The sequence below is a fragment of the Anser brachyrhynchus genome, assembly GCF_964034855.1.
Source record: "Anser brachyrhynchus genome assembly, chromosome: 5".
Taxonomy (NCBI): domain Eukaryota; kingdom Metazoa; phylum Chordata; class Aves; order Anseriformes; family Anatidae; genus Anser; species Anser brachyrhynchus.
This window is the reverse complement of record NC_137699.1, coordinates 12,757,835-12,784,631: the sequence shown is the minus strand read 5'-3', so window position 1 is coordinate 12,784,631 and position 26,797 is coordinate 12,757,835. Positions and strand designations below refer to the sequence as shown.

At 36.3% G+C, this 26,797-nt stretch overlaps 1 protein-coding gene across 5 annotated transcripts in view; it reads right to left on the bottom strand.

The window, feature by feature from the left end:
* Positions 1–26,797, bottom strand: part of FUT8 (fucosyltransferase 8) — a 179,237-nt gene that overhangs the window by 97,270 nt on the left and 55,170 nt on the right. For 3 of the 5 annotated variants that reach the window (XR_013951407.1, XM_080592536.1, XM_080592539.1), the window contains one exon: positions 13,662–13,742. The gene's annotated coding sequence lies outside the window, so the exon portion shown is untranslated. The remainder of the gene's footprint in view (positions 1–13,661; positions 13,743–26,797) is intronic. The other 2 variants (XM_080592538.1, XM_080592537.1) reach the window with 1 other exon arrangement.

The following is a 26,797-nucleotide window of genomic DNA, read 5'->3' as shown; positions in this document are numbered from 1 at the left end:
AGTATGGGAAGCAATTTATCTGTATTAGCATATAGGTTCATGTTGCCTAATTTACTCTGCTGCACAGCTTTCATGGAGCTCCATGCCACCAAAACCAGACTGCTTACTGCATCTGATCTTGGCCACACTATGTGTAAGTGCATTGCTGATCCGTGATCTATTTTTTCTAAATTTAAAAATGAAGGAACTAAAACACTCAAAGAACTTCCTACAACAGCAAGGCTATGAATAAACCAGGACTGTGAAAGTTGCAAGTCAAAATCTCAGATAAAGCTGCCAACAGCTTTTCCTCTCAAAACTGGTGTAACGTATTATGGGAAAATCACAAAGGACTTCCAAATCTGCTGAGTTTAAAGCACCTGTGAAGTTTTTTGTTTAATTCTGTTTATATCAAGCATTAAGGTTATACTATTAATCAGAATTCTCATTTTTGTTTTTAACATAGCTATTAGTAATTCATAAATTGGCTAGCATGGGGGTGTTGTTAATATGCAAGATCATTGTATTTATATTTGTCTATATCAATCACTTTACCAATATGAAAAAAAAATATTAAACAAGGGCTATTTTACTTTATAAACTGTTATAAAAATATGACTGATGTCATATAAAGCCTGTAATTATGAAAACTATATGAATACCATATTCTAAGGAAGGACTTAAAAGCTGAATTTGTATATTTTCTCACAGTTAATTCTAATGAAACACCATTCAAGTATTTCAGATTGGTAACACGGAGAGTAATTTACAGGCTGCCCAGGGAGGTTGTGGAGTCTCCTTCTCTGGAGATGTTCAAGGCCTGTCTGGATGCCTACCTGGGCAGCCTGCTCTAAGGAACCTGCTTTGGCGGGGGGGTTGGACCCGATGATCTTTCGAGGTCCCTTCCAACCCCTTCAGTTCTGTGATTCTGTAATGTGGAGTCTGAAATATGGTTGTAAAAAAAGGTCAAACCTGCAGAAAAAAACTACAGTTGTGTTTTTCTCATTTCCTAGGCAAGTTTACAATACTATTTACAAAGCCATTAAACTCTTAGAATCCTTGCACTTGGACTCACTATTTGGGAGAAAAGCAGTGTTTTCCTTTGTGGTGAACACCCTGTTCACTTTGTAATACAGATCTAGCTGTTTCATGGTCAGTTGTTCCTAAGTTTAGCTGTCCTTGAGCTGCATCGCACAATTCTTGAACTTGCAAGTTACACTTCTTTCATCTACTCCCTACTCTTTTATACCAGATATTATCTTCTCATTTCTATTTTCAGCACCGTTTTTGTCAGCCATTCCACTCAACTTCCTTTATCTCTGAACCGTTCAGCCTCACTGTAGCAACTGCATCAGGAAGGATGAGACGCCCACCATTCCACACGCCGCCGGTATTCAAAGAGCTCTCCGTGGTTCTGAGCCACCTCCTGCCGGAGTCCCTGCTCTGGGAACACTTCTGCTAAGGAGTTTGGCCAAGGGCCTGCCACAGATAAAAACTGCGTGCCAGTGTCACAGACTTGTTCCAGCACAATACATCCCAACACAGAATGATCTAGAAAGGCAAAGGGGAGTCTGGATGGTGCTGGAGTTCAGCTCCACAGGATGGGCGGAAGATAAACGATTGACTTCCTCATTGCTGGAGTTATTCACAAAACCAAAAGGCACCACTAAATCAAGAAAACAAAATCATTCTATGACCCCCATGTGAAAAAAACAACACAGACTTACAATTAAAACCTAAATGTCAGCAGAAGCTAAGTGGAGGGTAGGGGCTTCCCATGAATGTCTCAAAGATATACACAATCATCTACCTTGAGATATTCAGAAATTAATTCAGTTCTTTGAAGGTGAATTTGCTAAAATAGGAGATTTTAGATAGAGAAGAACACCAAAGAGACTTTTGAAGACCTTCAGCAACCAGCTCCAGGTTCACGGATCAAGGGGCAACAAGAAGGCAGAAAATTTTAAGGCAGAAACGGTCTCATAAATCTGGCATTAGATGATATTGATGTCACTCTTACATGGAAAGTAACTTTTTGATGACAAGGATTCTAAAGGACCCAGGAAGGTAGGTTATATCTGTGAGATGTTAAATTATCACCCACATAGATAACCAGGTGTTTAATGATAGTGAAGGCCCTATGATGGCTTGCCTGAGTTCAAACACTGAGAATTTTATAACAAAACTAGATAGTCTTTTAGAAAATAGTGAGGTGGAGCTGGTGAATTCAGTTTTTAAAGAAACTCAGTTATGCATAAATATAAAAACATTTACTTGTTGTCAAAATCTGGAAAGGACTTTAAAAATACATTTTCATATTCATATTACAATACACAAAAAATATATATGCAATAAACAGCAACAACTGCTAGACAAAATGTTTCACAGTTTTTCTTAAGCAATGCATATTAAGATCATAACCAAGAAAAAGGGAGCATTTAAAGCCATTGTTTTGAATTATGCCTTTAATGAAGTGAGTTGAATTCAACTCCTAAAAATTCACTGAAAATCTTACTTTTCCTTGAGCCAGAAATGAACTTGAAGCAGTATTTTAACATTTTGTTAAACCTGAACCAAAACAAATTGAACTAAACTGAAAACTGTGATGGTTGTTTTAAGTGCACATAAAACATACCAATGAAATACAGAACAACTCAGGGGGCCGGGGAGGGATAGCTTGTTTTCTACCCAGTGAAGATTTATGTTTATGGAATGTAAAGTAGTTTGCATTGTAGTCTGTAGTTGTCATTTGTTTTAATGTTTTCACATAGTATGCAAAAAATGCTTTCACATACTGTACTGAGTAACATAAATAGTGTTATTCTTCACAAAATACTATATGCATATGTTTATTTAGTATCATTCAGATTTTATTTCTTTATTTTTAATTCATTACCTAACCAGAGGAAGACCTTCTCTCAAATCTCAATACATACTCCTTGCAAACTTTCTTCACTCCTACTCTATGTTAGAGAAGAGTACAAAACATTGACACTCAAAATGTAAGCATTATGTCAAAATTATTTATAACCAAATATAATGCTAAGGTTTCCTATACTGATTCTGTTTGGAAAAACACGAGACACTCTGCTTTCCAGATAATTTATTCTAATGATGACACATAATTCAGCACAGTTCCTTGAACATTATAAGATCAATCTGTGCACTGCTTTATTATGAAAAATAACCATATATTCCATTTTTTTCTGTTCCCTTTGATTTACAAGTTCACAAAAAGACAGTTTCTCTTATTGCAGCAGACCTTCATTTTTCTAACAGTGATTATTGAAAAGCCTTGCCAACAATAGAAAATTTAAGTACAGTTTATTGATAAGAACAGGTCTATGTTGGTAATATACTAATATAACACACTCAAGCATATATGCAATAACTCTTTTTCAAAGTTTCTCCAGATTTTCTTGGTACAGAAATGAATCTTACAGATCTTTTGCCTCCAACACTAGCTTTGGAATTCTTTATTTAAATAAGGTTCTGTTAAATTTGTCATCTTCCATTTTTCTGGTAGAGATATCAATATAATCAATAGTTATACAATAAACTTAATTCCATAAATGCATATGAATAGGATCTGGTCCTAGTACAGAACTATAGCCAACTAGAATAAGGCTACATCTTATGAAAGCAGCACTTACATTACCAAAAAATAATGTAGGCCATCATTTCAGCTCTGTGGAAGAAGCCTTCTCACTTACAATACAGGCCTTTGGAACAGTTTTACATAAGCTTTTTTTTTTTTTTCCTCTGCTTGACAAAAAAGGTATTTTATAAATCAAAACCACTGACCATTAGGATATAATAAAAAGGCATGAAACTCAATAAATCATCACAATCAATCATAATCAAAACATTCTTTGCATAATTACCATTCTGATTTTTTTATAAATGCAGATGATTTTAAAATGTTCAGGAGACCATTATCAATAACAAAATGAAATAGGGCAAAAAAGTGAATTTATTCTGATAATAAAGTAAGAAAAACACCAGGTTCCCCTAAACACTTTGTACTGTGATACCTTCTACCAAAATGATCCCAAACGAATTTTCAAAATTGGTATTTTTTTATTATTTTTTTTAGTGATTTTATAACAAGCTGAGAACCAGATGATAACTCCTCTTCCCTGTTTACTTAGGAATAATATATTTTTCTAATCCATTCCTGTATTTGGACAATCAAATGACATGAGAAAAAAAAAAAAGCAACACATAGTACACTCTCCAAAATTTGACTCTACAAACTGCTCCAGAGGAAGAGGAGGAAAAAAGTGGCATAATTCCTCTTGCTTTGAGGAATCCTCAGCTCCTCAGCAAGCAATCACATTGAGCAATTGAGCTGCTGAAGGAAGATAATCAATTCATAAATACAGCAATCTTTCTAGATGAATGAGACACTTGATTACTCATCATAACAGGCCAGGAATTAGACCAAAATCAAAAGGAGTTACAGCGTTAAGCAGAGTAACATAATAAAAATGCATTTTTGAAAAAATACTGTAGGTGTGTACAGAAAAAGAAAAAAGGATAAAGCATTTGTTTATACTCTGGCTGCTAAAAAGAATATGGATTCAAAATGCAAAAATTATTGTATGCATGAGGGCTGGGGCAATCCCAAGCACAAATACAGGCTGGGCAGAGAATGGATTGAGAGCAGCCCTGAGGAGAAGGACTTGGGGGTGCTGGTTGGTGAGAAGCTCAATGTGGGTGGGCAATGTGCTCTTGCAACCAAGAAAGCCACCCATATCCTGGGCTGCATCAAAAGAAGCATGGCCAGTAGGTCGAGGGAGGTGACTCTCCCCCTCTGCTCTGCTCTCATGAGACCCTACCTGGAGCACTGCATTCAGCTCTGGGGCCCCCAGCACAAGAAGCACATGAATCTGTTAGAACGAGTCCAGAGGAGGGCTATGAGGATGATCAGAAGGCTGGAGCACCCAGCCCCAACAGAAAAGAAGGCTCCAGGGAGACCTTAAACCAGCCTTCCAATACCTAAAAGGCACCTACAAGAAAGCTGGAGATGGGCTTTTTATCAGGGAGTGCAGTGATAGGACAAGGAGTAATGATTTTAAAATAAAAAAGGTAGATCTAAATGAGATATTCAGAATAAATTATTTACTGTGAGAGTGGTGAGGCGCTGGCACAAGTTGCCCAGAGAAGTTGTAGATGCCGCACCCCGGGAAGTATTTAAGGTCAGGTTGGATGGGGCTTTGGGCAACATTGTATGGTGGGAGGTGTCCCTGTCTTTGGAAGCAGGGGGTGGAATTAGATGATCTTCAAGGTCCCTTCCAATCTAAACCATTTTGTGATTCTATGTGGGCGCATACTTGCTTGCAAAGTCACTAAAGAAATAGCAGAGAAACGTATCTGGTAATGACTTGGTAAGAGTACAGGAAAAGTGGATTTGGACAGCACATACCTGCATGGAAGTAATAATTTCTAACAACATTCTGTTTAAATTACCAGTAGTTAAGTCTTCTGATGCCTCTTTGTAGCCTGTTTTGAGTCTCAGCACACACAGGGGTAGAGAAGATCTACGGATTTCAGAAATTCGTACAGAACCTAACGATTGTACTTGGCATGCATCAGGAAACTGTCTCATTCTCTCTGTCATCGACTCCATCTCCAGATGATTTGTTTACAACCAATTACTAAATTATGAATGAGTAAATGCAAACAAAAGAGTGAAATGTAGGCAATGAGCAATCCTTCAAAAGAAGGCAAATGGAGAAAAAAAAATCTGAGGGATTTATAGAGCTCAAGCCTGAGAGATCATTGCTCCAAAAGGCATGTGGAAGAAACACAAGCAGAGTGAGGGGGTGGGAGTACGTATGTTATTAAGATACTCCCTGAAGCCATCAGAATGCATGAATTGCATTCCAGTAATTTTGTGAGCAGAGCTTGAGTTTTCTGTTTTCTTGGCCTTGCTTTATGCTATGGTCCCTGCTACAGTGAAGCACCAAAATAATAATGAACTCCAATATGAATGCTGCTCAGAGCAAACTCAGAGATTATTTTACACTGGGCACATCCTAGTGACATTCCCTAGAACACTGCTATTGTACTGAGCAAGCAAAGAATAAAGAATAAAAAACTAAAAGAATATAAGCTACTAGTTGAAAAATGCAGGAATCAATTGAATAGTTCTGTAGCATTGATTCTGTAGTGTGTTCGGAGTATACATGCATGCTATTTCTTTTGATTCAAAGTGTACGTTCCAGAACAGAAGCAGTTTTCAGAAATGTATTGTGTCAAAGGTATTACAAAGCACTGATGTAGAATGACTGTTCAATTTTCAGTTTTTGCAAAAATAATTTCAGAAGTATCAGCATTAACTTTTCCCCTCCTACAAAGCTTGGTAATACATTCACATACAAATCATTTCATAACACAATACAGTTGAGAATTATCTACTAGTTAACAGCAACGATTATGAATTAAAAATCAGAGATTCCAAGTACACAAATTATTTTTCTGGAATATCTTAGGAAAAACAGGAAACAATGCTATAAAATGGTAAGAAAATATGGAAAGCAGCAGACAAAGAAAAATAGAATTGCTTGAATGAAACCAGTGGGACAAAATTAGTGTAAGTATCTGTAATCTGGATGTTAATTTAAAATAGAAATGGTTTAGTAATAGAGAAATACAAACACCATAAAGATCCTATTCTAATAGTATTGCTACACTAGAAAAAGTTTCATAGTATTGCTACACTAGAAAAAGTTTCATTTAAGAAAGTATCAGTTGCCATACTGCTGCTACTAGTGACACATGACGGCACACACACTTGTTTTTGCCACTGTTCCAGCTCCTGTTCACAAAATCTTGCATCAAGAGAGATGCGCAATACAGGTAATATTCCAGAGCCATCTTTATCACTGCCTAAGATACGATTAATAGATGGTTTTACAATGCTCTGTAGGGTACTAATCACAGCATTAAGGAAATTATGAAAACTCAAAGTTCCCACAATTCTATTCATTGATTTTTAGTGTGAGCTTTTAAAACATGTGGAGTTTTCATTTTGTCTTCCTTCTCAGTACACAAATCCTTCTGAGATGAGTGTTATGTACACATAACAATAGCTTACATAATTTTTCCATATTTACTTGACTTCAATAACTACCAAATCATGCCGAAATGAAGACAAGATAATCAAGGAGAAAGGATGCATGATACAGATGGTGCATAAAAATCACCAACTGCTGCAAGCATTCATGGGCCAGCTGCACAGTGCTGAGTGGTGCTTTTGGGCCTGTGAAAAAAAAAAGCACCTAGTTATAAGATCATTCACTGTTACAGTTATAGGACAATGAGCAATCCCCTCACATCCTTCTGACAGAGAAGTTTACATTCATGACAAATACAACTGCCACGTAACACCAGTGACAAAGTCATTTGACAAAAGGGAAAAATGGGACGATCGCCCTCTGGAAGTTTGCAATCCCAGACTACTGTCAGCCACCAAATAATCAATTTGGTATGGAAAATGCGAAGTCAATAGCTATCCCCACATATAAAGAGCCATAAAATATGTGACATCCTGTGCAGCACTGCAATTCATGCAATTCCTGCAATAACATGAAGGAAAAAGAACGTTTTAAGGCAACAGACTTCTAAAATGGGATAGATCATGACTGAAGAGACATATACCAGTTCTGCTTTCCTAAGCCAATCTTAAAGATAGAAGAAAAAGGGGGACTTCTCTATGGTTAAAAAAAAAGGAATATCATTAATATTAACATGGTCGGGCAGAAAAGTGCAGAATGCATCTTAAAAATAGGACTTCCTGAAAACCAAGTAGCATTTTTCCTGGAAAAGCATATATTCAATGGCATAATTGCAATGTAAACATTTGTTCTGAAATATTCTACCTTTAGTCTGATAGGTGAAATTCTATAGTGTCTAAGGAGAAGAAAGGAGTGATACAACTACTGCATACAAAGATGAAGCATGACCTTTGAATATGCATTTAGTTGAAAGCTGGTAATGCCTTGAGAGGAGGATGGGTTTCACAGAAATTAATATTTCTGTTACACATTGTATTTTACATAGAACATGTGACTAAGGGTAAAATGTTCCCAGTAGTAAGCTGAATTTGGTAAGGGTAAAGCTATGTTGATAAGCTGTTGACAGAGTGGAACATGGTGCTGAGAACTGTAATGGGATTGCTTTGCAATATTTTGTAACACACTCATTCCCTCAGCAATAAAATAAGGTCCCATTTCCATCTCCATAGTCAATGACAATCCTTCTTCCTTTTTTTCTTCCCAAGTGGATGGTCTACTATACATAGTCCTGTTGCACTGCCTCTTAAGGCATCATACCTCATCTCTGCTTGCTGAGCAGCCTTTGTACCAACAGAGAAGCACAGAAAATCATTTCCTAAGCTATTTCTTCCTTTTTTCCTAACCAAAACCCTTCTTTCAGGCAAGTGATACCTCAGCCAAAGGCCACTGATGGAAAGCACAAATTTATTTCATTCACCACATTAAACAAGAGAGGGGCGGAAAAGGAAAAAAAAAAAAAAGACAAATACCATTACATTTTTCCTAAGAGAATCTATTTGAATTAGATCAGTTTGTTCCAGGAGTGGTTTGCCATCGCTCTCAAGAGAACTGTATACAGTTAGCACAGCTTGCAGCTACAAAAAGGCTGCAGGGTGAACTGTTGAGTTGCTGAAGATACAAGTGTAGGAATAGCACACTAATGGTTGCCAAAATTTTAGAGGCAGGGGTGATTACAGCTGCTGTATGATTTTGAGGGCAATCATGGCATGGAAAAGGCACCTGCTCAAAACTTTTCTGAAACAGCACAAAAAAGAAAAACAAGAATTGTCTTTCTATTATTCATATTGCCAGTTTACTTTCCAAATCTGGCTTAAAAATCAGTTAGTTTGGCCAACTAATTACTATTTTGCTTTCACAGAGTATTTCAAATCTCCCATGTATTGTATTTTATGGTATTGGTTTCAATATATTTATGTTCACAATTAACCATTTTGGTAATACAAAAACAGAAATTCTATCTTGTTGCCAGAACACAATAGCTTATGAGCTGTTTCATGGGCTTTTTATGGCCAACCAGGTTTTTAAGATACTTTGAGAGCTAATTCTTTTGTTTCCTTTTCTTATCACATACTCAGAGCTGCAACCAGAAGCTGAAGGCAAGAGAGAACATCAGGCTTCTGCAAGAACAGAAAAGCAACAAACTACCTCCCTGAACTCCCTTCATCCATTTGTCAGGCTTCGTGATGGTATTCAAAGTCTCCTTGCTTTCTCTAAGGGTCTGTATGCTCTGGCATGTCTCAGTTCAGTGAATTTATTTTCACTGATGTTACTTTGGTACCCTCTTCTCAGTCTTAAAAGAAATAGACAGCTGCTCACAAGGAAATAATGTTTCTAATAGATTCCAAACAGAGATAGTATGAAACTGTCATCACAGTTTTTGTGACAATCACAAACTTATTTTGTGGAATCTGCATTCTTGTCCAGACAGGACTGGACCTTGAGCAAGCCACTCTAACTGGAACTGCAATTGAGGGGCTGGACTAAGAGAAAGTCCCTTGCAACCAACATGATTCTACCATTCATGCATGCTGAAAAGATCTGTGCAGTTTACATTACACAGACTGAAGCATAAGGCCTGTAGCAGGAAAAAAGTTAGTAGCAGACTTTTTCATTTGCAAGAAGTTTATTTTTATACAAAATTCATCTTTATCATCAAGAGCTGAGTACTGAAACTGAGATAGGCAAAGTTACCGTAAGTGTATTATTAAGATCAAAATGTTGAACTGGGAGCTTTGCTACAAACATGCATACAGATTTTCTTCCTACTTCAATAAATTGGTTTAAAAAATATCAAGAATATGTTTCTAATAAAAAGCCTATTTAAAGCTCAGCCACTTTTACACATATTTTTATACAGTATGAATGAAGGCTAATTGCTCCAGTCACAATGCTTTCTGGAATTCATGTTGAACTAGGTATTGTTAGGGTTAATTTAAAAAGCTTGCAGGGCAGGGGAAGGTATTGTTTATTCAGAATGTATTCATTCTGTCTCCAGCATAACTTGACATCCCACAGACTGATCACTGAAATCCAATAAACATTGAAACTCAATTTTTGCATCAGAACCATGCATTTTGTCCGAGGTAAGGCATGTATTTCACTACATACGTTCCATCTGATTCATCCACGTTAAATGAGAATGACAGATTCCCAGATAAATTGATCAAATATTTGGTCTATGGTTGGTAACTAGAATACTAGAATAAGCGTATTAAATCTCCGAAATGAGATATACTTTCCCAGACTTTGAATGACTCATAGCTCTTTTCTAAACCCCTTCCTACTTTCTACAATTACTTCTGAAGACTAGACCTCAGACCTTACCATAACATGCCCAGCACAGTCCATTAATATTCTACACAGCAATATCACCTCCCCTCCCATCCATCCTACTGTTGTTTTATTCCAAAATATTGTCTCTAATCTGTAAATGCAATCTACAGTGTTAGTCTCTAGTCTTGGGACCACACATCTGATTCTATCCAAATACAAGTTCTTCAAATAAGCCCAGCTTACCAAGCAATTTAACAGTGATCTCTTCCTATTATTGAACCTACAACTTTTATAGATTTATTTTGAGCCATACATTCTCCCCAAGAGCTAAAAAAGACAATGACAAAAGAACCCACACACACTAGGCAGCCTTAAAGGAACCTTCCTGAGGGTGTGAAAGTTCCCTGTTTACCGACACTTTTTTTGGATTCATTAAGCAATTTTAATACAGTTAGCATGAATTACAACAAATATCTTCAGGAAAGATCAGTCTGATTAGAAGTTAGTATCATTGGGATCCAGTTCAAATGAATCACCCTGTAAGCAGCGAGGCATTTAATTTTTCTCCTTCCCTTTAGAACTAGGTTATTTGTACACCTCTACAAAACAGGACACCAAAAAAAAAAAAAGTCATGACTGAAGAGCAAAAGCAATTAAATGAAGACCTTTTTAAGTTAACAGGGTTCTACCAGTTTCCAAAGAGTTTATTAGCCACCATTTAATGATAAAAATATAGACACAATGAAGTACAGAATTATCAGGATAGTATGATTACATCTTTCTTTAAAAATAAAGAAAGCCAAACTAACTACAGAATATTTTTATATTGTGGATGTAACCTTGCCATTTGTCCACATCTGACAGGAGCATTTTTATCTTCTTCCACTTTTCTAGCTGACAACCACCAAAACGAAGTCACAAAGAACAGGTCATTGGGAAGGTTTTACAGAATAAAGAATTTGGAATGGGCTCAGAAGGTAGATCCAAATATGCTATCACAAAAATAAGTTCAGTTCTCATGTTGATACAAGTTTTCCTCTGTATGTAAAATCCAAATGAAGACCATATACTACATACATATGTAGGTTTGTGACAGACAGACAGACATTTGGCAGGAAAAAGTTACAATTGTTCAACCAGTCATATTACCAATTATATTTGAAATGTTATCTTTCAGGCACTATGGACATATTAAATTATAGCCAAATAGCATCCACTAGGATAACTTCTCTAATCCCACCAAATTCACAATTAATGTGCAAGATCTGGAATATATACATTTAAAATTAGGTGCATTAAAGATCAAAAGTTACTTAGACCCTTACATGAAAATGTTTCAGCTAAAAAAAAAAAAAAAAGAAAAAAGCTGAATAAAAAGCCATACAGGAACACAAAAAGCTGTAAACCAAGATATAGACCAATTGCTGTGTTATGAAATTATACAACATTGTGTACAAGGGACCAGCCAATCCTGACAAGAAATGAGGTTTGCAAGGCTCATGCAAGTTGGTACTTACTTGTCATTCATTTCCAGGGCCTAGAGCACACAGATATTTCACTTATGTTTTTGGGGGGATCAGCGGGGTGAGGAAGGGAGGGAGGGAGAACGAGCGCATTAATGCTTTTCCAGTTATCCACTAAGAGTTTTTAAGAATTATATTCCCCATGTATCATTGTTTCTATTCAGTACTGACAGATCACTCCTACCAACAGCAAGGACTGGGAAAGATCTGGCGAGATTACTCATTTCTAATCTAATGCTATCACAGAGGCTGTATCTGTTCTACTCAAAAGTAAAATCGGCTATTTCTGATCTAGTGACTTTGATACAGCCTTACCACAAACTGCTGGACAAATCTACTAACTTGCTGCTGCCTAAAGGGTCAGGTTATGCTCCCACGCTCATTGCTCCTACCTGCACGTTCTCATTTCTTCCTTTTCACCATTTTAACACTTTCTGAACTCTTATTTGAGCTGATCCAACTCACTAAGCAAGAAAAAAAAAAAGTCACCTTTTTGCTGGGTTCGTGAGATAAATCAGTTCACAAGCAGGAGTCAGAGACTGAGCAAAATGAAGCCAGAGCTGGGCTCAGGAAATGGAAACAATGTCTTTCAGCAACAGCACTGACAATGGCTAACCCAGTTTCAGGAAACCTAACTGGGTGCTTGGAAAGCTACCTCCATACTCTTTGTTCTGTCCCGGCTATGAGATCTTCAGAACTATTTGTCTTTTTTTTTTTTTTTAAACCATCCATTAAATTCTTAAGCTATCAAAGTACTTCAAGAGTTATGACTGTATAAATAGACCATAATTCAAAGTACTTTAGCTGTCTTCAGATTAATTCACAATCATTACTGAAGTTGGATGAACAGTAAAAGCATCTCATCTGCAACAAATTTGCTTTGAACTAGTTGTCTAATTTGTTTAATTTTGAAAGGTCAAGAAACTTTCACAACTTTATCCTTACCATAATTCACAATATTAATGATACTGATCACAGCAGTCTTTTCTACAGTTGCATCAAAAAAGAATGTCATAACATGCTTGGGTTCTAAGTTCACAACTCAGTTCACATTTCAGTGAAGTTTACTTCACTCTCTAGTCAATTTTCAGAAAGAAGAGTTACTATTTTAAGATTTATTTTTCATTATGCATCTATTTAAATTAATATTATAGCCCCTGCATAGACTTTTAAAAGCATATGGATATGTAATATTAAGTTTTGAATACGTCACCATTTGAGATAATCTAGCACTGGATTTAGAATATCCCAGAGAAATATCCCACGACGGTTTCCAGCCACAGTGGCCTAGTTGCTCACAGTTCTCACAGAGAAACCTGAGAGAATCATGCATGTGCCTCCCTTCTACGGAAGTACTGCTTATCTATGAGAAATGCATGTAATATCTGCAAGTCTGATAAAGATGAAAGGGCCCAAGAATACTGCCAAATAAGGGCTTTACACATAAGGCAGAGGATACATAATGCATCTATCGAAGAATTTCACTTTTCAGAGGGGATAGGAAGAGAGGAAGAGGGAGAAAAATGGGTGCTGTGAGAAAAGGAATGTGAAACGTGTCTGATTGATCCAGTTTAGTCAATAATCTGACATAAAAAAAATGCATTCTTCATAAACTGGATCAACAAAACATCTAGCAACGGACCTGACCTCTCAATTGAAAAGTTTGTTTCTTCCAACTGACATGCATTTACAATCAGAAGGGAAGTTTTCAGTTGTTACTTAAGTAGCACAGCTTTACATCTAATTTCTTCACATCTAGCTATTGTCTCAGTGGCAGCAACTTCAAAGAGAAAGAAGTACTTACCTACCAGCAATAATTTTTGTTCAAATTGATACTTTCAGGGACTCTTCTTCCTCACTTTCATTTTGAAGCCTAGTTAATTCTCTGAAAATAGAAGAGGAAAAGAAGACCATTAGTTTTTAATCTGTGTTTTCATCCTTTGTCTACTACATGCAGTATTCAAGAGATGAATGTAAACATTCTTATTTTAAAAATTGTTCAGTTTTACATGATTTGTGATTAGACAACTGACACATAGCACAACTCTTATGAAAACAGAAATTAATACACATGAACAACAACATTTTATATTGTGGTTCAACAAAATAGCAACTGCCTGCACCGTTGCCAAAAAAAACAAAGGTTAAGTATAGGCCTTCAATGCGGCTGGGAAACAAATTCAGGAAGTGAGAGGGGAAAAAAAACCAACAGTGGAGTAATTCTTAGGATATATATAGACAGGCTTTAAAAGAAAAAAAAAATGCAAAAAAATATACAACCAAGATCCTAAAACCCAGTGCCAGATGCCAGAAACTAAAATAGGAAACTACTCAAACATTTGCTACAGGGAAAAAAATAGGCTCTACCTTTAAACCACATGTAAGAAAACTAAGCTGTTCTGTACTACGTACTTATGTTCGTACATAATACACACAGACTGTACAAAATAACACAATATATTTTAAATAAAATCTTAGTTTTGGGTTATCAAGGCATGGAGTTACTACATCACGGTAGTCTCGCTACTCCAGAACAGTTGTATACCACTGAACAAGGTGTCGATTGCTGGCCATTTAATAGAAAAAGCAATCAAAAGCTGCAAATAGAGGACTTTGAGATAGCGTAAATTGGATATGGAAAAAGCTAATTTATGAACTTAACTTCAAGGAAGGGAACAAAATTGCGGAAGTTAGCAAAAAGAAAAATAAATAGGAAACCAATTAGACTAACAATAGTGCTAGGAATAGGAGTGAAGAGAAAACGATAAGTGCTTCTGATAACTGTATTTTACTGCAATGAGGACTCTGCCAAATTAATAACTTTCAATCAAAAATGAGATTAAGTGATTTTATATTTCTAAAAGAAGTTCAGCAATGGTACTGTCAAATGAACAAGTTGAACTGGCAACTCTAAAAATCTCAAGCAGCAACAGTGATAAAAAAAATCAAAAAGAAAGAAAGGGCTGAATTCTGTATTTTTTTCATTCATGCAATAAATTATTTAAAATAATCTGCACCTACAATGTCAGAGCCCATGAACTTCCAAAAATTGAATGCCTGGGGGAAACAGTGAGATGGCCTATTTTCATTTCCATTTGAGATTGATAGTTCCAGTATACTTCAGCTAAGGTGGCACTCAATAAAAATGTACAGCTTTTCCCATGATAAAGAATCTCAGAAATCCAAAGCAAAAACACAACAGTTACCCCACATACAAGCAGTAACAACAGGATTTTAGCTTTCCAGTAAAACTAAACTAGTTCTTTTATTGCACCTCTCATCAAATCAGTTACACTGCCTGTGTCACAACAATGGAGAATTGAAGCTATTGGCTAGAGGGCAGTTGGCAAGCCAAGAAAAACTGAGTATGGAGCCCACCTGTTCCAAGAGCTGCCCCTGTAGGAGAGCCATTAGAGCACAGCCCAGAATGATGGTTAGTACTAGTTTCATGAGGCATTAGGCTGTATCTTCTTACAAGTCCATATTCGCAACTCCAATACCAAGCACAAAGCAGCATACTACATAAGCCACACATACGGAAAAATAGATTTAAGCAGATTGACTCATAGTAAACAAAGTGGCAATGTTAAAAGTTCATGTAATGAAAAGAATTACTAGTAAATTTACAAGTTGATGCGTCTATAAGCAATGGAACTACAGGCAGTCCACCAAAAGGCCAGAGTCATACTAGGCTGGGCACTTCACCACACCCTACAAAAAGCTCCACAAAATTGTCAGCTGTGATATACTAAAAAAGATAAAAACAGACCAGAACAATAAGAAGAAAGAATGTATATATTTCCATCTTTTTTCCATACAGACATACAAATCAGCTTAAAGTAGCTACTTAAAAGTTCTTGACAAATGTTGCAAGGAAACAAAAAAAAAGAAGTTTCAATGTATTTTATACCTCTGCTCCAAGCAAATTTTTCCACAATGTGAGTAACTCCAAAAACACTACAAAACAGTGAAATATACTGAGTCGGTTTAACATGAAGCTGTGCAGCCCAGCTCCACTTAACAGATTCTATCTGTACGGCAATAACATTTTAACTCAAGTTTTGCACACTGTTTTGCAACCACCTATGCACTGGTTGTAGAATGTTTTTGTAGTCCATAACCTGCTCAGAGTAAGTTGCAAAGTAACAAATGTTGTACTAAAGTCGAGGTGTAGAAGATGAGTAATCTTTTCTCTATCAATAAATCTATTACTAAGAGGAAAAAAATTAAACCCTATATTTAAGATCATCCTAACTAATGTAAAGGGACTACCTGCTCCCAGATTTCGCTAGGAAACTGTGGAAAAAAATAGCCAGCCTATTCTGTCATTCAAAAGTTAACAGCTACCCAGAAGCTTACAATTTGCCAACCTGATATTATTAATACATCCTTGAAAACTGATCTTTATAAATACCCACAACTATTTAAAAAATTTTTGCATCTACTGTTCAATCACCTTGGCAAAATTTACAAACATCACTAGATTAATTGGACAGAGGTGCCTTCCAGACAGGTCTGCCCCTACCCCCTGCACATCTTTTTGATGATAAAGGTCATGAAGTGACCTCACCATAGGAAAACTTTGGTTATATGCCTGATTCTGACTTCAAATTACTGGGTACATTGTACCTACTTGCTACCTTTTATTTTTATTAAAATGAATTTATTTATAAAAATATATCCTTATAAGAGGTCCAATACTAAGCTTAATCCCATTTCTTGCATTACAGGAACCTATTCAAAACAAAGTCCAAAACACCTTTTCAATACTTTTCATGTAGTTTGAATGAATTTTAAAAACACACAAAATTTGAATGCACAACAGCATTCAAATTCAGAGAACAGAATTCAAGGATGCCAGCTACGCCATAGGTCCCTGCAATCACAGAATGTGTTAAATGAAAACATTCTCATCACCTCATGAATAGAAAGGAGAGAAAAAAAAAAAAAACACTTCTGTCCTCCCTTCTCCATCCTACGGGGGCAAACTCATTTGAATTTGAATGCAGACACTAGACCCCCATGCCGGGCCTGAACTGTTTTCCCACTACTACAGGAAGAACCAGACACCTCAACTCAAAATCCCTTTGGTCAGTGGCAAATTGCCTCTGCTTCAGAAAAAAGATGGATAAAACACCCAAATGTAAACTATGCACCAAGAAGAAATAAACAAATAAATAAATAAATATTCTCTCCTGTTCCCTGCAGGCTACCAGTACAAGCCCTGAAGAACAGAATATGTAAAATTGTAAACATTATGACAAACAACAACCAAATCTTTTCTCAGCTGTGCTATCCTTCTCCGAAATTTCTATTATTCTAGAACTGAAAAATCTCAGATGCACGTCTTTAAGCTTTACCTCTGGGATCAACTTTATCATCTTACAGAGTCCTACTACATAACTGTACCAAAGACCATCTTGAACCCCTGAGTTTCTCCCTGCTACTATTTTTTCAAGACTAGACTGATTTTCAAACTCGTTTTGTTACTAGATTTATCCCTTAGATGCAGTTATTTCGTATTATTTCTCTCTCCCATATACTCTCTAACACTCAGCAAAGACTATTGTTATTTCTTTCTAGGCTTCGCTTGCCAAATTCTCTTTCATTCTCCTTCAAGAAGGCAAGCTCAACTTTAGCATAATCACGCTAAGTTCTTTTCTTTCCTTGATCTTTTGAGAGACTCGGCCTTTTCTGAGTGTGACTGATCAGAGCTATATACCATGTCCTAAATGCAAATGAACCAGTGCTTTATTGGCTGGTACTAACAACCTTTTTTAAATGCTAGAAACCACCTCATGTGGCTTAGAATCACGTTACTGCTGCAGAGCCACATCATCTGAGACGGAAACAGATGAGGAGCTGGGTCATACCACAGCCATCTATCTCTGATTAGCAGCCAGGAGCTCTTCTCAGCACTTGAGTATGTGAATTTGCAATTTTTTTTTTATTACTATTTTCTTTTATTGAACTTAAACCACTGTTTATAACTCCAAACACATAAACCATCTACTAAGCATGATAATCCCATCTCCTTGGCATTTCGGAAGCAGTCAGACCAGCTTTGTAGCAAGGTCAGTAACTTGCTCATTTCAGTGTTGGCTCTATTATTTCAAGTAGCTGGCAGTGAAGTGACTAAAATTATGTTAAGAAAAATATTACGTAAGACAATAAATTTATTCCAACAAAATCATTAAAAAACACAGAACAACAACATGAGCTACATTGTTACAATGAACATTTTTTTCCACTTGTGATAAACAAAAACAAGGAAAAAATTATTCCTCCAGTAAACCAAGTGAGGCTCCAAACAAGTGCTTTCAAGTTTAAAATCAGAGAATGTTACTTCAATGGTGAAGCATTTATTTAGCTGAAAAAAAAAGGAACTTAATTTCTCTTATACCCATCAACCCACCTGTCTGATACCAGCTTTAGTTGCTAACAGTAAGTAGGTTTCCTTAAACAAACATCGAAAGAAAATACAACACAGGGGAACAGAGAGAAAAATAGTCTGTATGGGTAAAATAATCTTTATATAAGTCTAAGATTCATTACTACTAAGAGCTAAAGAAAAGCTAGAATATACTGAACCCATAATATTTAAGGATTCAATCCAAAACATCTAACTTATCCTGCAGAGAGGATAAAGGCTCTCAGGAATTAGCTGTTATGCAGTGAAGTGCAAGGGATTCTTTCCGCTGCTCAGTTTGTAGTAAAGGTTCCCCTTTAAACAAGCTTTGACTACTGCAGGTTTGAGAAGGACACAGAATTGTTTAACAAAATTCTACTTTAATCAGACAAGATGCAGATTTAGAAGTATTATATTCCCCTCCAAGTCCTCCAAACAAGCCTAAATGACAAGGCTTTCCTCGCTTACATTTTCCCCTTTTCAGGTAGAACTTTGGCACTCTGACTTTATTCTATGCCAGTGCTGTTTTCAGTGGCACAAATAATAACTAGGAACTGAGTTCAGTATCAAAGTGCTTATCCTTACTGGAAGAAAACATAAAACAGATGGTCTAAGATATAAAGTCACTTCGTGATACCAAAAATTTCACACACAATGGTTTCTCAGAGCATAAATATAGAACAGTCAACAAAACCGATACAGTACCCAGAGCGGTATATAATTAACACATTTCCTTTATGAACATATTTAAGCTCCTAATAACTAAGTTATTGAACAACATCCCCAATATTAAAAACATGTTTTAAATATTTGTTATGCATCGGTAAATCACCCTAAATGAAATAAGGCAACTGGACACTTTATAGTTTTGCTAAGCTCTTTCCTGCTCCCCTCTTTCAAGAGGCATTAGGCCAGTCATTTGACTCATTTTTCCCTTTTATTTCAAAAATACATGGCTCTCACTGACACATCACAACGCTCCCAGAAGGAAGATCTGGGAGTACCCCTACCCCTAGATTTTTCACTCGACAAAGTTTCACGTATGCTGTAGTGACATTGCTACTACATTACACACTTGCATGTGTAACACAGATTTCGTGAAAATTAGGGAAAAGGCAGGAAGCACTGGACCTCTCTTAGCTCTCTCAAATCCAGGAAAACGTATGTTGTGTTTCATTTCCCCAGAGTTCCACTTCTTCTCAACCATGTGAAGTGCCATCTGTGCTTCTCAGCCTGGCAAGCTAAAAATCTGCTGTCATTCGTATCACCAATGAGCAAACTAAAGGCAAAGACTTCCTTCTTTAACAAAGTAAGAGGGCTTACAAATGCTAACCTAGTTCTCAGCTCCAAAGTGAGGAGTGGAAGCATAGTTAAATGATCACAGGTAAGGAACGACAGCAAACTGTAGAGTGTCTTCAGAATTTTCTTGATCTCTGTAAACTAATGATAAAACTATGGAGAATAAAACAAGAGCTGGAAATCTCAGAATGTAAACAAAAATATCACTCAATTGACAACACGTTTAGTGGGGTACTACATAAAGTTAGAAGGCACAGTTGGCTCAGGAAGGACAGATATAGCTAAAAAGCAAGTAAAGCAAGAACTTTTGTCCTGAATATCTAAGGTTCATACCCTTGTTCTGAGATCCAGACTGTAACAGAAGCCAAACATTCTGAAAGTCTCCACGTAACATTAAAATAAGAATGTTATAGTGATGAACAGCAAAGAACAAGACACATTGCCAAACAAGAAAATTTAAGTGGATGAGGGAGAGGTGGTTTGTTTCTTTTTGATTATATTTTTCTTCTAGACAGCTAGCACAATCATTCAAAGCACCAGAGTTAGTATTAATGAACCACAGAATAGGGCTTTCAGGAAGCAGATCACAGACATAGTTGAATTTACTTCTAATTAGTAACTGGGTTGACTATTAGTTTTGTGAAAGCGAACCTAAAAATCTGCATCAATATACCAGTGCCTGAAACTTTCCCAGACACTGAAATGCAAATCATCGCGTTAGAACAAGCCCCAAAATACTTTTGGTAAAGGCCAACTGCACTCTTCTAAATAACCCTTGGGAACACTCTTAGGGTTATCACATAGCCAGGAAAACTTCCAAGTGGTACTATGCATGCAACTACCTGCTTTGAAAGCCGAGAGATTAACAGAATGAGCAAATCTCATTCCATGCCAGCTGTCCTCAACACCAGACAATGGTTCGCTTTATTAGTGTTGATGCAGCCAAAAGGGATTGGAAATCAAACCATCTTAAGAAAATAAAAACTAAGTGCAGATAAATCTGGAAGAGTACACAAAACTAAGAAAAGGGAAGAAGTGCAAAAAAAGAAAAGAAGCAACCATCTTCAGAAATCTAACAACAATTCAGAAACAAGGACAATGAGACAACTGTCCTTAAACAAAGGCTACTAAAAGAGAAGACTGAAAAAAAACTGTCAGGAAAGCCAAACTAAGAAATTTCTTAACTGAGAACACAGGCACCATGAAGAATGAATAAATGCTGAAACGCTGGCAAAACCCATTGTCTTCAAATAAGGTCAAGAAATTCAGTAAGAAGCAAACCTCTGCTTAAACCTGAGGAAGGAAATTATTTGTGCAGTACAGCCTCATGATTATTTGTTATAGGTTACAGTTATTAGCTCAAAATAGAAGGCCTACCCTATAAAAGAGAAGGGTAGGAAGACAAAGTTTGACAGTGCCAGCAGGAAAAAAAATCTAAGATGAAAACCAGCAAGTTTCACAGAGGAAGAAAGAAAGTACCGTGCAAGTCACTGAAAAACAATAGTGATGTTAAAAATGCAACAAAAAGGAAGATAACTGTAAGTCAAAAATATTTTTTTTCAAATTTTGCATTTATATATAAAAAGGTAGTGGTCCTTGGTATTAATTACGAGGAACTATTTTAAACTGTGGGGTTTGACTCAGCCTATCAAACTTAAGATATTAGGGAGATAGTTCTTTTAAAATTAATACATACACACCTTACTACCCACTACAGAGACCTGTTATTCCCTACAAATACCAAAGCACACATTACTCAGGGAAGTTAACACATAAGTGCCAACAGAACTACTAAGAATCCTTTATTGCATATTAAAACAATTCATATAGTAGCAGATTAAAAGAAAAATAGCATCATATTTTGTGCCACAGAGTTGTTCCCTGTTGCTTCCTGTCTTTTTTCTTTTTCTTCCTTTTTAAAAAGGTAAGTAATTCAAACCTACTCACAGTGAGCCCCCAGTTTGATATTGCTATGGAAATTATACCAGGAACTAGTATACACAGTAATATCCCTACATAATGTCATCTTTCACTTTAAGTTTTTCAAACAATAACCAAATAAAAATCACAGCACTTTATTCCAAAGTCTATCATCAAACAGCTTCAGTGACTCTGCTTTTATTAACTGATTAGTCAAATATCAGTAAGGTGACAAGACTGAGGTTAACTCTACTGCTGTGATTCAGAACCATCCCAGCAGCTGTGCACATTTCAAAGATGTTATCAATTTCATATTGCTGCCATTGCTGCTCCATGGGAAGGCTATGAACAGCTGCCAGCAGCATTCAGCATCCAGGAAGCTGAGAAAAAAGGAAGAGACAACACTACTCCTTCCCTCGGGGCAAGACAGAGCTGCAGCTTCGTGTTTATCAGACACATGCTAATAAAAAGGTAGATCCTCAAAAAAAGGCCGAGAAGACTATCAGAGCTGAGACTCTACCAATTAAGATCAAAGAAACGGTCAGAGATTTTTAATAAGAGACAGCTCCACGAAAACCTGAAAGACCTTGTCAAAAGTTGTTAGGTAGCTGATGATGCCCAATAATGAAGAAAGCTGAAAATTTTTATTCAATATAATTCTGTTAGCATGAATATTACACAAAAAAACATGAAATTTCTATGATTCAGTACAGCAAAGGAAGTACAAACTTCAAGGAGCCTAGATGTTAAGGGAAAAAACATGTACTAATTCTAAGACAGGTTTAATTTCAGAGAAGTTTCGGGTCTGTCAAGTTGCTCATTTTGGCACAATCATTTTGTTACATACCTTTTCCTTGAATGTGCATACCAATAAATAGACTAAACTAGTATGATATTAAGAAGAAACTATTGCTAAATGTATGCATGAAGGTTCCTCCTGAAGTGCTTCTGCTCCTTTCTTATCCTCTTCTTTTACTATCCATTAGGCAATCTTGCATTCCTCTCTTACTCTTTTGATGCTTAATTTTTGAAGGAAATTTCTAGAAAATTATACATCTTTCCTACTTAGTGATAAAAAGCAAATATCACTTTCAAAATTACATGTTTAGTTTAATCCAGCTGAACTTCATCTACTTCTCTCTTTCAGTCTGCAGTGTATGAAGCTCCCCAACTAAGTCCTTCATTCATTCCCAAAACAAGTAGGTATCTGTAGCAGTGTAGGTTTCCCTGCACTACCCAATGACTGTGTTACAAGCTACCCTGAGTGACCTGTATTAGATTAGAGGATAATCCAGCTTTTATACAGCAAAGAACTTCGTAAATTACACCAATCACCTCTGTTTTCCTTCATAACAACTTTTTCTTAGCCATAGATCACTCTTTCCTATAGCAGTCAGGAGGCATTGACAGAGGCACTAAGACAGGATGGTACTCAGACACCAAGGAGGAATATAGAATTACGAAATTGGGTTTTCTGCTAAATCCTGATCCCAAGAAAAAAATCGTCAGAAAGAAAAAGGTAGTATATAGGAGAAAACAGGGAAGAATGAAAGAAAAAACACTGAGATGCCATCTTAAGTCTGATGTAAAAGCACATTTTGTAGTAGCTTTTACTATAAGCACAGTTTTACAAAGATGCAGTTTGACAACAGCGCTGTCCATCATAGGACTCATTAGTGAGCCTACTGGATAAGGAAGGACAAACCTGTCACTGTGCTTCAAAAGTCTGTGTCAGGAAATAGAAAGTCTAAAGCTGAAAAGGGCTAGATAAAAGATAGCACAGAGACAAAACATCTTGTTGAGGCTCAGACTGATTCTTCAAGAACCGATGGCTCCTCTTGCCAAGTATCTTTTCTCCACAGTACACATGCTGACCAAGTAACTCTCAGCAATTACCCCAATATTATAAATGCCACTAGAAATCACAATGAGAGAAACAATATTCCATTTCAGTTTAAGCAGTCCAGCAGAAACTTTTCACGCTGATATGTGCTACTAATACACTGCAAAAAGTCTTTATACTGATTTTCCTTAAATACTGCCATACTGTTTTTGTTTTGTTTGTTTGTTTTTTATATTACTTCATGTTAACTGTGCACACCTGGGACTGTTCACCTTCGTAATACAGTAAGGTCTTCACACAGTACATCTAAGCACAGCTGAAGAATTCTCAGATGGGAATTCGCAGTTCACAGCACATTTTTCTCTATAATTACATTTAACCTAGCATAGCAGTAAAAAAAAAAAAAAAAAACAAAAAAAAAACCATAGTCTAAGGGAACCATTGAGCTCTAGATACCCTTCAAAACCAAGTGATGGCAGTTAATAAACACTAAGTTGGTACAATATTTTTGAGCAACAACCAAGAAATGAGCTGTCCAAAAGAGCATTCCATACATTTTCATTCCAAAGCACTTACTATTTCAAAAAGCACAGTTAAAGCTATCATCTCTTCCGATAAGAAATGCCTAAACCAGATAAAGAAATAATCAATCTACCTGTCGTTGCTTCTGCCAGGGAAGTTAAAAAGCTTAAACAACAATACTACACATTTGCAAGAGACTTCAGGAGAAAAGCTGCTACCAAAGGTTATCAATCTACAGATCCTCTGTTTATGACTTGGAGGAGCGCTTGAATAACAGAAATGGTGCAGAGTACCATTAGGAGAACAAGCAATTCTTTACTGCGTTAGAAGCCAGGTCAATGGAATACCCCTCCATATGCCCAAAACTGTACCGGCTGAATATGCTTAACCTGCAGGTGCTACTGAACTACACCCACTACTCAAACTTCTCAGCAGGAAAAAACAATCTTTATGAACTCCCAGGATACATCTTTGCTGTCTAAAACAGTGTGAACATATTGCAACATTTCATATCAGTGTCAGGACAAAATATATTTAAATAAACTGTGAAAAAGTGTTTCCATATTTACATTGACTACATAAACATTAAGAGAGTCAGAGGAAGGCTCCTTAGACGAATCTTCATGAGCTCTCGAAACAGCACTCAAGCTAATGGGATACGATTCTATTTCCTATTTTTCACATTTATTTTCAAAAATAACCATGCAATTGATGTCTTGGTTGACACTTCTGATGGGACACTAAACCATATCTCCATCCACTAGCTGAGATTTTCAGAAATAAAAAGTTAGACAAATCTACAAAAACAATAAGCCATCAAGATCAATCATTTATCTTCCTAATTAATTGGTTGAAAGACACATTCAAAATTTTATATGGATGTCTTCACCAAGTCAGTATGACTTAGGTATAAGTCATAATTATATTTTCAAAATATAAACAACTTTCTCAAGTAAAAATACAGAAAGCACTGCAATTTTGTCTTCAGATAAATGAATGAGATGCCTTCATTTCAAATATTAAGCCCCATCATTCTACTTCCCTGAGCAAGACAGCATCATGCCTGCAGAAATGCCGTACTGCTCCCTACCAGTTCCCTACGTTTGGCGATAGATGTCACTAGCTCTTGAACAATTCACTTGACTACAGCAGAGGTCTAACCTGGAATAAAAGCTCTTTTACAGTGACTATAGTAAATGACAACATCATAAGAAAATCAAGTCTTATTACACGATAATATATTTATCAAATATTTTTTCAACAAGAGTGAAGCATAAATGCAAGAAATATTTACCAATATATCAAAATTCTGTTACGCATTCAAACCTTTAGCAATTACATGCCAAGAGAGCATTACTCGACAGGGAGAAAGAGAAGATCACCATACTACATATACGGCAACAGCAAAAACTGTTCATTCTCAACTATGCAACCATCTAATGTGTGAATAACCATACGGACTGTCAGAGGAAGTTGCCTAGCAAACACCCAGAAAGAGGCTAGATGTCAGCGTAGCACAGCACAGAAGAAACACATACATATTTTTCAACTATATTCCATATTTTATCATCATAAATTGAGGCAGGGAGCTAAAGACAAAGGCTCTGGGCAATTTTACTGAAAGTTCACGTTTTTGAAAGAGGTCATTTGCTTCTTGGTCAATAGAAACCTCCTCATTGGCAAAGAGTTTAACAAAGAAATTTATGTAATTGAATACAGTGATAACGTAGCAAATTCATTTTTTAAAAAACTGAGTTCTATAAACCAGTCAGTAAACAGCATGGCACATCTCTTTGCTTTACTACACACACGCACACCTCCAAAAAATTGAAAAAAATCTCCAAAGAGCTTGAAAAGTGCATTTGTAGTCATGAAATCAGATTTATCACAAAGAGTTATGACACTGTTCAAATTCTATCTAGCCAAATTATGGTGAAGTTCAAGATAAGAAATTTAATAAACTAAAGATAAACATTGGGAGGTTCTTGGAATAGAATTCTTAGTTGTTTTACAAAAAACTCATGGAAGAGCAATGTTTTGAAGGAAGATTCTCACACACAGCAAGCCAGAATTAGCTTCCATAAGATATTCACGGCAATATTCCAAGGCTTCTAAAAACAGTCTTTACCTTGCAGAATTAATAATGTCATGGTGATATGCATTGCTATTACTGTCTTGCAAAAGAAACTTTCTAGCATTACAGAAAATGATTCACCTTAACATTATAAAGTTATGAAGCAAACAACGGGGTGGGTGATTCAGGAGGGTGTCCTAAGCACTACAGTTTAGCACATACAAATAACAGGGCAAAAACTTCAGAAAAGGATTATTCAAAGACTTCCTCAAGTAGCATCTCATACTTGAACAAAAATAAAATAAGAAAAAATAAAATAAAAAGATCCCCAACCTATCATTTAATAGTAGCTACAGACAGCTCTCCTGATTTGCAGATCTATAGTCCGAAGTCTTAAAATGACTACTGGGCTTCTTGCATCTTAGGACAGCTTCTCCTTCTTTATTTGATCCTCATCCCTCCATGAAAACTTGGAACAGTGGAGAGAGGGAGGTTAGAAAATAAGAGGAAGAAACAGTAACTATGTGACAGAACTAGTATATCATGTATGGGGGAGTAGGGGGGAGTGAAGGGGGTGAAAACTGGTTGCAACTGATTTAATAGATAGTCTGAAAATCATCACCTTGAAATGATGCATTATGAGCTGCATAATATGAATTAACTTATCTATCATGACAAACGATCCAGAAAGATCACCCATTTTTAAGACTGCCAGATAATACCCTATAGAATTTTTTTTTTTTTTTTTAAAGTTCTCAATGGCTTTCCAAGATGACCCATTCTGCACCAGGTGTCCATATCAAAGCTGAGCTCCTTCAGTGTTTTCTTTTTATGTGAAACATACTTTTTTTTTCCTCCTTTCCAAAGAAAGCT